Below are 11,720 nucleotides of genomic sequence, written 5' to 3'. Positions count from 1 at the left end.
AATGCTGCCGAACATTGGACTTCAGCTCCTGAAGTATTGAGTGCTGACCAATAGGAAAGTTTTGCTTTGAGTAGAATAATTTCTCTGCTCGTCAGTCTCCATTTAGCTAGCGCCACACGGCTAGCTATCGAGACTTGGTTAGGCCTAGCCGCAAGGCTTTAGCTAACTTGGCTAGCTAGCTGCAAGGCTAGCTTACCACACAAAGGACTAGCTCTCGCTGCAAGGCTTAACCTAACCTGTGTAACTCACAAGGCTAGCTATACCAAACTAGCTTTTCTACCTACACAGATAGAATTGCTAGCTTTCCTCTCGCATTTAGCACAAACCACTCATGGGCCGTGTTGACTAGACTGACAGCACTAGCTTCACAGCGTGACGATCGAGAGACCCGCTTCGTTCGTGGAGAAACAAAGAAGGCACGCACTTTCTCCGGCTAGCAGTGTGCTAACTAGATAAGCTATTAGCCTTGAGGCAAAAGATAGGTTGGTTTGGTAGAAGACAAAAAGGCTATGATGTGCACACGCTATGGAATGTGGGACATCGTCTAGGAGGACTAAAACCTCGATATTGATTAGAAAGAAATACTCTAAACCGATGACAAAGAGGAGGAAGAGAAAACTCAAGCCCACGCCTCAGTGCAGAATCAGCACACGATGAAAAATGTAGGCTTATCGATGTCTGTAAACGGGTAGGAAGCAGGCTCGGTATTGACTGGCCAGCACCCGTGGGGGGTGGCAGCACTGACAAGGACTGGTTCAATGGGAAGAAACTGCCCTCTCACACCATCGCAGGGAAACATCTCCTCCCAGCGGTCCCAGCATGCATGGCGGAAGACAAACGTCACTGGGACAAGCCCCTGTTCAGCTAGATCCAAACCTCGGCAAACCTCCAGTGGTTGAGCTGTCCATGGCTAGCCACCTCTACCCCATGCATCGTCTATGACCGGCACTGCTCTCCTCTCCTCCATATTCCAAAAGGTCTATGAAGCTGTGGCATGTTCAGTACGGGCGTTGAACGTAACGTCCCTACTGCTGGCGTACCAAGCCAAGCCAATGAGCACTCTCTTAGTCAATGGCAAAATCAGCCCAGACCAATGGGACGAGATCTGCGTCATTGCGGATATCAACCTCCGATTCTCCAGAGGTGCACGTGTGCGTGTTTGTGTTTCTGTTCAACCAAATATTTCTGAAGCACGTTGGTCAAAATTCTTGCTGGATTCATTGTGCTTGCATCTTCCTGGGGTCCTGCTGCTCCACGGCTGTACTCTCATATTTGCTGAAGTACAAAAGACTCTGCCTCCCTCTTTAGTGGCTCCATCTCTGTTCAGTATGCACGCGAAGCAGTGACTTCAGGGGGACCTGTGCCAACTGTTTTGCAATAATAGTGGACCGCAAAGATAATAGTTTCAGTATAGCTTAAGTTTTTCAAATTATTTTTAGTTTTTATTTTATTTTCAGTTTTTGTTTACTATAATAACCTTGATCTGTACTCCTAAAATAGGGGGGTCTCGCTCAACCCCTGAGTATCCCCCGTGCCACAGCTCTCCCCTCAACGCTTTCACAAGCAACCGAAGCAGAAGGACAATTTGTCAGTCGCCACCAAGCAGTCCCCAAATCCCAGTGTTTCAACACTGCCCTATGTAATAAAAAAGTATCTGTTGCATCCAGGCATCTTGCCAAAGGCACAGAGGAGAAATACGACAAAGGGGCAACTCGCTCCAATGCCCCCAGAGGGCACTACGGCACTACTAGTGAGTGAGAGTCATCCAACTTGTGGGCGATCGCTGCAAGAGCAGGGAACTGGTGGCATGCACAGTAAAATCAAATCAAATCAAATGGGTCACATGCGCCGAATACAACAGGTAGACCTTACAGTGAAATGTTTACTTACAAGCCCTTAACCAACAATGCAGTTTTAAGAAAATACCCCCCAAAAAGTAAAAGTAAGTCATTTGTATCACGAATATGCATATCCTTGCTTCAGGTCCTGAGCTACAGGCAGTTAGATTTGGGTATGTCATTTTAGGCGAAAATTGAAAAAAGGGGCGGATCCTTAAGAGCTTAGTGATGAGCTTTGAGGGCACTATGGTGTTGAACGCTGAGCTGTAGTCAATGAATAGTATTCTCACATAAGTGCTTTTTTTGTCCAGTTTGGACCAGCCTTTCAAAGCATTTCCTGGCTACAGACATGAGTGCTACGGGTCGATAGTCATTTAGGCAGGTTACCTTAGTGTTCTTGGGCACATGGACTATGGTGGTCTGCTTGAAACATGTTGTTATTACAGACTCAGGTTGAAAATGTCAGTGAAGACACTTGCCAGTTGGTCAGCACACTCTCGGAGTACATGTCCTGGTAATCCGTCTGGCCCAGCGGCCTTGTGAATGTTGACCTGTTTAAAGGTCTTACTCACATCGGCTGCGGAGAGCGTTATCACACAGTCCTCCGGAACAGCTGATGCTCTCATGCATGTTTCAGTGTTATTTGCCTCGAAGTGAGCATAGAAGTTACTTAGCTCGTCTGGTAGGCTTGTGTCACTGGACAGCTCTCGGCTGTGCTTCCATTTGCTTCTACTCCTGGTACGTCCTGGTTCCCAGGGGGGCATTGCATACACTTCATTCTGTACCTAAGGATCCGCAACTCGTCAAGGCGACTGGTTCAGTTTAGTCGACCTACAGGGTGCTTATTTTCATATAAGCACAGCCTACAAATACCTTGCTGTTCCCTTCGGGCTAGCACTTGTTACCGGTTTGTTCAGCAAGTTTGTGGAAGCGTCTCTAGCACCCCTGAGAACCAGGGGGCCAAAAATCTCCGCCTACACAGCTTTGATCCCCTACACAGTGTCGTCAGCGGTTGTTTCCTCGAAAGTGTCATTAAGTTTGAATTTCATCTCAATCGTTTTGAAAGTGCTCTGGGATTTTACAAAGATCATTCCTTGGTCGTCCATGTTGATGCTCAGACTGGGCTTGATGTGGTTTCCCACCTGTCGGGTCGTGAAGTCAACACCTGCACAGCGGAGAACAAACTGTCAAGAGGGATCCTTTGACAGTATCGTGTGGTGCAACCAAAGGTATTGTCCATGTGTAATAACTATACATGTAAATTATTATCCTACTGAGATCTTACGATTGTATCAGAAATATATTCCTCAAAAAAAATCCTATCATTACATTTCAGCCATCATTTATTAAATTGGAGAAAAATATATCATACCAGAACTTTCACTTAATGAAAGTCAAAGTTCTCGCTGGAAATCAATTTCCAGGTCCCCACAAACTTGTCAACCATCTTTCAAGTTATCTTTAATATCTGCTAATTTACTCAAATGTAAATGTAAATTTCGCCAACAGTGCAGTCTATTGATTCAAACTCGACTATACAATTCACAGTGTGAAAAGGATCTCTCTGGCACGCGTGTTCTAATGCAGCCCAACGTCACGGCCATGAACGTCACGGTACGGGTGAAAGGTGAAAGGTTTTTGAGTTCCACATCTACTAGGCTACTGTGCTAAATTACATTTAGTTTACTGGGCTGTGTCTACTACCTCAGCAAACAGTTGCCAGTCACATGCTCCTAAACTATGACAGAGCTAGATAATGGCCTACATTTGATAGTTTGGGACAAAGATTATCTTAAACAAACTTAGCAGAGAAGAAAATGAATATGTTTCACTTCAAATAATCTTAGGCCATCTAACCTAAATAACTTCAAAAGTGGACAATAAAACTGCAAACCATTCAGTAGAGGCAAAAACCTGGAGGCAGTTGGCATGTTGAAAACATATACTTAATTGTTTGAAACCTGGACGTTTTACTTAATATTATGAGGCATGTCTTACCTTTCTTCAATGTAGCCTAGCCAATAATCTGACAGAAACTGATATTTTATGAAGATTTTCTCATAATTCATTAAGCCAGCGTTTTTCTCGTGTTCTATTGTTTTTCATATCAGCTTTCTTTCTTTGTCCAGAAGTCAAAGGCACAATAGTCATAACCCATCCTATTTGTCGCATATTATGATATCCCCTCTTTCTACGTTTCTAAGGAGATGTTAATCTCTGTCACATGAAACCTCCCACATCAGGTGTACCATTTTAAAATAGTGTTTTCTCGCAAATAGCATTTTGGCAAATGTTTGAAAATGATGTTTTACATCAATTATTATTGCATGTTTTCAAAGCTCCGTTCCTGGTAGGCCTACGCATGCATAGTATTTTCTGTTGGTCATGTCATTTACTGTTTGGAACTAATTTAATTGTTTGGTAGACAGTTATTGGAGGATAGTTAGTCGGCAATAAAATTGACCGAAATTTGCATCCCCAATAAAATTTTGTTGGGAATCATTGATGGACAGCAATATTCAAACCATGTCTTTGTTTTTCAAGCAGATTTAAGTCAGGACTGAGACTGGACCATTCAGGAACACTCACCACCTCTTGGAAATCCAGTCTCGTGTTTCTTTGGCATTAAAATTTGTGTAATTGTTCCAAAAATACAACTATATCCAAGGCTCAGGTATAACATCCTAACATCCTCTAAAAGTTTGAAGAAAACCCGCCTGTCGTCTAAAAATCTAACTCTGGGATACAGTTTATTTTGCAGAAAGAGGCCTACACAAATTTGTATGCCAAAGACACACCAGAATTGGCCTGGGTGGCAGTCTGTTTCTGCTCTCTTGCCAACTCCTTATGGAATTGTCATGTAATGTAATGAATCATGCAGGGCTGGTGTTAATTCCATTAATTCATCCCAAATTTAATTCCATCTCCCTGTAAATTCCATTTAATTCAATTCAAATTCCAGGTCAGTCTTTCAATTCCTCTCAAACCAATCTTGAGTAAATTCCAAGAAATCAGTTCCTAATTCAATATAGTCTGCAACAATTCCACAAATTCAATTCCTTCGGGCTTTCAGGCTGATCATTAAATCAAATGTATATATTTTTTTAACCCTTATTTTACCAGGTAAGTTGACTGAGAACACATTCTCATTTACATCAACAACCTGGGGAATAGTTACAGTCAGTGGAGAGGAGGGGGGGTGATTAGGTGGCCATGATGGTATGATGGCCAGATTGGGAATTTAGCCAGTACACTGGGGTTAACACCCCTACTCTTACGATAAGTGCCATGGGATCTTTTAGTGACCACAGAGTCAGGACACCTGTTTAACATCCCATCCGAAAGACGGCACCCTACACAGGGCAATGTCCCCAATCACTGCCCTGGGGAATTGGGATATTTTTTTAGACCAGAGGAAAGGGTGCCTCCTACTGGCCCTCCAACACCACTTCCAGCAGCATCTGGTCTCCCATCCAGGGACCAACCAGGACCAACCCTGCTTAGCTTCCGAAGCAAGCCAGCAGTGGGTAAGCCCTTTTAACATCAACAGAATAATTTTACAGAAAACCAGCCTAAAACCCCAAACGTGTCTGGGAAAAACTCCCTAGAAAGGCAGGAACCAAGGAAGAAACCTAGAGAGGAAACATGCATGAGGTGTTGCCAGTCTAGAGGGAGCATAGTCCAATTCACACAGGACACCAGATAAGACAGGATAATTATACCAGATATAACAGACTGACCCTAGTCCCCTGGCACACAGACTATTGCAACATAGATACTTGAGGATGAGACAGGGGGAGGTCGGGGGACACTGTGGCCCCGTCCGACGATGACCCCGGACAGGGCCAACCAGACAGGATATAACCCCACTCACTTTTTCAAAGCACAGCCCCCACACCACTAGAGGGATGCCAACAGACCACCATCTTACCTCCGTGGGACAAGTCTGACTATAGCCCACGAAGATCTCATCCACCACACGAGCCCAGGCGAAAAACCTTACAGGAAGATCACATTAGTGACTCAACCCTCTCAAGTGACGCACCCCTCCTAGGGACGGCATGGAAAAGCACTAGTAAGCCAGTGACTCAGCCCCTGTAATAGGGTCAGAGGCAGAGAATCCAAGTGGAGAGAGGGGAGCCGGCCAGGCAGAGACAGCAAGGGTGGTTCGTCGCTCCAGTGCCTTGCCGTTCACCTTCGCACCCCTGGGCCAGACTACACTCAATCATAAGACCTACTGAAGACCTACTGTGTGGTGTGTGAGCTCTCAGGATGTTGAAGGAAAATATCTACTATATTTGTTTAAGATTTTTTACACAAGTTGGTGTATGATGGCCAATAGTTTGTGTGTAAATTGAATCATAATTTTCTCCTGCCAGCATTTCTATGGAATTTTACCAGTGACAAACGTTTTATATGAGGCGAGAGTACAGAATGTCATCTTTTGTTTGAGGAGATTTTCATACATACAATATCTGTTTTACCGTTTAGAAATGAAAACACTTGTATCTAGTCCCCCCATTCAGTAAAGACTTAAAGGTCGAGACAGAGTCTGCGTCTCTCACATGGGTAGGCAGACCATTCCATAAAAATGTTGCTCTAGAGGAGAAAGCCATTTTCCAGTTAATTCTATTAACTGGGAAATGTACAAATGTTGAAACAAAGAATAATGTATATATACTGTAATTGCAATTCAAACAGTCCAAACTGTCTAATTCCAATTCCATAAATTGGAGATTGTTGAAATTCAAATGGAATTCAACAGATATTCTCTACTTCATGAGAGAATTAAAGAACTGATTTGGAATTTCAAATACATTTTAAATTGACCCCAACCCTGGTAAATGAAGTGGAATGTTGACCCTAACCCTGGTAAATGAAGTGGAATGTTGACCCTAACCCTGGTAAATGAAATGGAATGTTGACCCTAACCCTGGTAAATGAAGTGGAATGTCAGCTGCCCAAGTTCTATCAAAGTCTGACATAAAAGGCTGAGGATCATACATGTCTGATGCACCTCATAGTGCTCACCAGCAGAGAGCAGCATCTCCATGACCTTGTTCCGCTGGAAAATAAAGGGTGAAGTAGAAGTGTGCTTTTCCAGAAGGGGGAGTAGTGAACGATGCTGAGCGTTCAGTTGTTCCACTCTCCCATAGAGGTCCTCTGTGTCCCTCAAACACAACTCTGGACCTCGAAGCCAGTTCCACTGGGTTTTTTCATTGTTCCCCCCTAATCAGGGACAGATTTAGACCTGGGACGTCAGGTGGGTGCAATTAATTGTCAGGTAGAATAGAAAACCAGCAGGCTCCGGACCTCACAGGGTAAGAGTTCAATACCCCTGCTCTTTGTCATTCTATGCATTCTCCCTTCTGCATTATGGTTAAGCAGGGATGGGCGTAGCCAAAGCATTAATCAATCACGCTTAACTGTTCCAGTACATAGTTTATGTCCTCAAAGACAAGTCTGATTAAATTCCAATGCATCTTCAGGAGCCCAGGGAAACAGAGAGAGGACATGTGTCCTTTTTCTGGGGACATATACACAGATGAAAAATTGGAAATAAAACGGTCCTTAAACCTTACTCACCAAAGCAAGACGGGTGACACCTGTAGCGATTCATCTCCATTCAATGTATGTTTGATACATTGTCTATTGCTTCGGTCAATGAAATGAACATACATGAGTTTTGTCTTTTGTCTTTGATACTGAAAAATAGATACTTCAATTGTAATATTATGTTGTGGTTATTTGTGTGAACATGACCCTATGCCGAATGTGCACTGAATTGATACAATGAGCTTTCTGCCTTTCTACCTGGATTCATAGACTAGTAAAACATTATTGTGTTGAAAATAATCGACTGAAATAGTGTGATCTTCATTTATTTCAATACTATGTTCTGTCTGACAACAGAGATAACACTTGTGTGTTGTCAAGATTGCTATCAATGTTATCACATCATTAGTAGCATAATAATAATAATAATAGTAGCATAAGTACAATGATATTGCAAGTTTGTGCACTAGTGTGCGTCAACATTGCTACATGCAAGGCCATTAGTGCATGTTTTCTCCCCTATTTTCCTTCAAACACTCCTCTATCTGTCCATATGCTGCCACAGCTGAGCCCAGGGACAGAGACCGAGAGGACTAATTGAGCCCACCATGAAGAAAACGAGAAGATTTATTTAAACCTTTATGGACCTTTACGTATCGACTCTTAATTTGAATTGATTTGACATTATCTTTATATAAAATGTGTGATTCACGTTTCGCCTTGAGAAGATTATAAAATGAATTTATCAACAACTTTATTGTAAAACAACCACACAACAGTGCTTGGCCAATTTATAAATGTCAGTTGATATGAAGTGTTTTATTGCTGGGAGATAGAGTGTCCTAAATGTGTGGGCTCTAAATCTTATTGGAAGTGTACGCCTCAAGCACTTGGCTGTTCTCTCATCTGTCTAGTTACCACACTGGCCCAGCCAAATCCCAGCCGATGGGAAACACTGGGGAATATGTTCAAATTGAAAGAAGAAACAAAGGCTATTTACTGACAAAGGCCTTGTAATTGTTTTTATTCTCCCAAGACTTTGGCCTGAGAGAAATAAAGCCAGATGTGAATTTGCATTCTCAATTAAAATAGTTCAAATTAATTATACAGAGAAAAGAGATTTGGAAGAAAAAAAGTTGTCCTCCCACTCCTGTACTCGTACTCTTGAGGGTAAAGCTAAATTAGCTTGTCTGATTGACATGGCTGCAGCAGGCTTGAAGAAACATTGATAGCTGTCAGTTATTTCATTTTTAATTTGGGTCGTTTTAAGAGTGTTTTCATATCTATAAAGGACAGTTTCTTATAGCTACAAATATTTATTTTCCTCCTACACCCCAACCCCGAGTAAGATGTTATCACCACAACAAACTAAAGTGGTTTTTGATTTCTAGGAAAACTTGTTTGTGTCTTTAGAAGTCTATAGATATCAGAGAGACAAGGTTATCTGAATTACTTGCAAAATATTGTCATTTATTCCCTTAATCTTGTATTTTCATTCAACTGTTTACCACAAATATAGTACATTCATTCACCAAGGAAAATAGGATTTAATATCATGGCACAAAACCCTGAGACTAATCCAAAAGTCAAGAAGATGGTTACCCAGGTACGCAATGGTGCATTGAACCATTGTGCGCTTGGCACAGCAACCGAAGATTCGTGATTGAAAAATGACAATAGGAATAAATGTGTTTTCCTTGTGGGTAATCCATTTGGCCTCAGTTTGAGAGCAGTTTAAGTGAACTCAGATGCCTACTGGCTTCTAAGTGTGTGAGCTCTCAGGATGTTGAAGGAAAATATCTACTATATTTGTTTAACATTTTTTTACACAAGTTGTGTGTATGATGGCCAATAGTTTGTGTGTAAATTGAATTATAATTTTCTTCTGCCAGCATTTCTATGGAATTTTACCAGTGACAAACGTTTTATATGAGGCGACAGTACAGAATGTCATCTTTTGTTTGAGGAGATTTTCATACATACAATATCTGTTTTACCGTTTAGAAATGAAAACACTTGTATCTAGTCCCCCCATTTGAAGGTGTCATTAGTATTTTGACAAATTAACTTATAGTGTTTTAAAGTAGTCAAAAGTTTAGTATTTGGTCCCATACTTCTAGCAGGCAATGACTACTGTTGGATGCATTTACAGTTTGTTTTGGTTGCGTTTCTGATTATATTGTGCACAGTAGAAATTAATGGTAAATCATGTATTGTGTCATTTTGGAGTCACTTATTGAAAACAAGAATACAATATTTTTCTGAATACTTCTACATTAATGTGGAAGCTACCATGATTACGGATAATCATGAATGAATCGTCAATAAATGTCATACCCCCCAAATAAATGCTAACCTGGGGGTATGATCTTTGTGCATACTAAACTTTTGACTACTTTAATAGACTTTAATAGACTTTGTCCAAATACTTATGACACATTCAAATGGGGGGAGACTAGATACTGTATATAGTGTTTTCATTTCTAAACGGTAAAAAATATAGTATGTATGAAATACCTTCAAATAAAAGGTGACATTCTGTACTGTTGTCTCATACGAAACATTTAATCCAAAATACAATTACTGGGGTATAGAGCCACATTTAAAGTTTTTGCTTCACCGTCCAAATAAACACGTAGAGGAGTGTATATGGGATGTATGGTGTAATCAGCCTTAACAAGCTGTCATAATATGGATACCGTAGGTTAATCTATACTCTCTTGACCTTGTCTGATCATTCTCTAGAGTGCCAAAAGAGATCAGGCCTTGGGCACATGAGACATAGGAGTGAAAAAACACTCACTTTAGCAGTGGCCCACGGGGGTCGAAACATCTGTTATATCCCATGCATACGAGGCAAAGCTCCCCTTGCAGTCTATCTGGAATCTTGAGCCTCAAATTTGATTTTGAATTAGGATAGGAAATAATAATCTCTCAGATACATACAGAACCAGTCAACGGTTTGGACACACCTACTCATTCAGCGGTCTCTTTACTTTGACTATTTTCTACATTGTTGTCACGTTCCTGACCTGTTTTCTGTTGTTTTGTATGTGTTTGATGGTCAGGGCGTGAGTTTTGGGTGGGCAGTCTATGTTTTCTGTTTCTATGTTGGTTTTGGGTTGCCTGGTATGGCTCTCAATTAGAGGCAGGTGTTTGACGTTTCCTCTGATTGAGAGTCATATTAAGGTAGGTTGTTCTCACTGTTTGTTTGTGGGTGATTGTCTCCTGTGTCAGTGTCTGTATGTTACGCCACACGGGACTGTTCCGGTTTTTGTTTGTTTGTTCGTTTTATGTAGTCTGTTTCCTGGTTCTTGCGTTCTTCACGTTGTATGTAAGTTCGGGTCCAGGTCTGTCTACATTCGTTTATTTGTTTTGTAATTATTCAAGTGTTCGTCGTGTTCTTCAGTTTTGTTTATTAAATCATTATGTATTCACAACCCGCTGCAGTTTGGTCGAATCACTACTCCTCCTCTTCGTATGAAGAGGAGGAGGAAGCCCGTTACAATTGTAGAATAATAGTGAAGACATCAAAACTATGACGTAACACATATGGAATCATGTAGTAACGTTTGTAACGATGTGCGCTGAGAGTCGGGAAGCAAGTTCAGGGAGTGAGTGTATTAATCAACAAACGAAACATAATACAAAACAAGAAACACGAACGACGCACAGACAGGAAACAGAAACGATGACGCCTGGGGAAGGAACCAAAGGGAGTGACATATATAGGGAAGGTAATCAAGGAGGTGATGGAGTCCAGGTGAGTGTCATAATGCTCTGATTTGCTTAACGATGGTAACGAGCAGCCTGGTGACCTAGAGGCCGGAGAGGGAGCACACGTGACAGTACCCCCTCCCCGACGCGACGCGCGGCTCCCGCCGCAGGACATCTGCGGTGATGACGATCCCGGGGATCAGGAGCGGACCGGTCACCTCTGCTAAGGCGCGGGAACCTGTCGATCCAGCTGAGGCGTGAGAGCCTGATGAGCCGGCTGAGACCTCCTCGGTTGCCTCTGTCGAGGCATGGCAGCCTGTCGAACCCAGCTGAGGCATGGCAGCCTGTCGAACCCGCTGAGGCATGGCAGCCTGTCGAACCCGCTGAGGCATGGCAGCCTGTCAACCCAGCTGATGCATGGCAGCCTGTCGACCCAGCTGAGGCATGGCAGCCTGTCGAACCCGCTGAGGCATGGCAGCCTGTCGAACCCGCTGAGGCATGGCAGCCTGTCGAACCCAGCTGAGGCATGGCAGCCTGTCGAACCCAGCTGAGGCATGGCAGCCTGTCGAACCCGCTGAGGCATGGCAGCCTGTCGAACCCGCTGAGGCA

This window comes from Salvelinus alpinus, chromosome 8 (genome assembly GCF_045679555.1).
Source record: "Salvelinus alpinus chromosome 8, SLU_Salpinus.1, whole genome shotgun sequence".
NCBI lineage: Eukaryota > Metazoa > Chordata > Actinopteri > Salmoniformes > Salmonidae > Salvelinus > Salvelinus alpinus.
The sequence above is the reverse complement of the archived record's forward strand: the minus strand, read 5'-3'. Positions refer to the sequence as shown.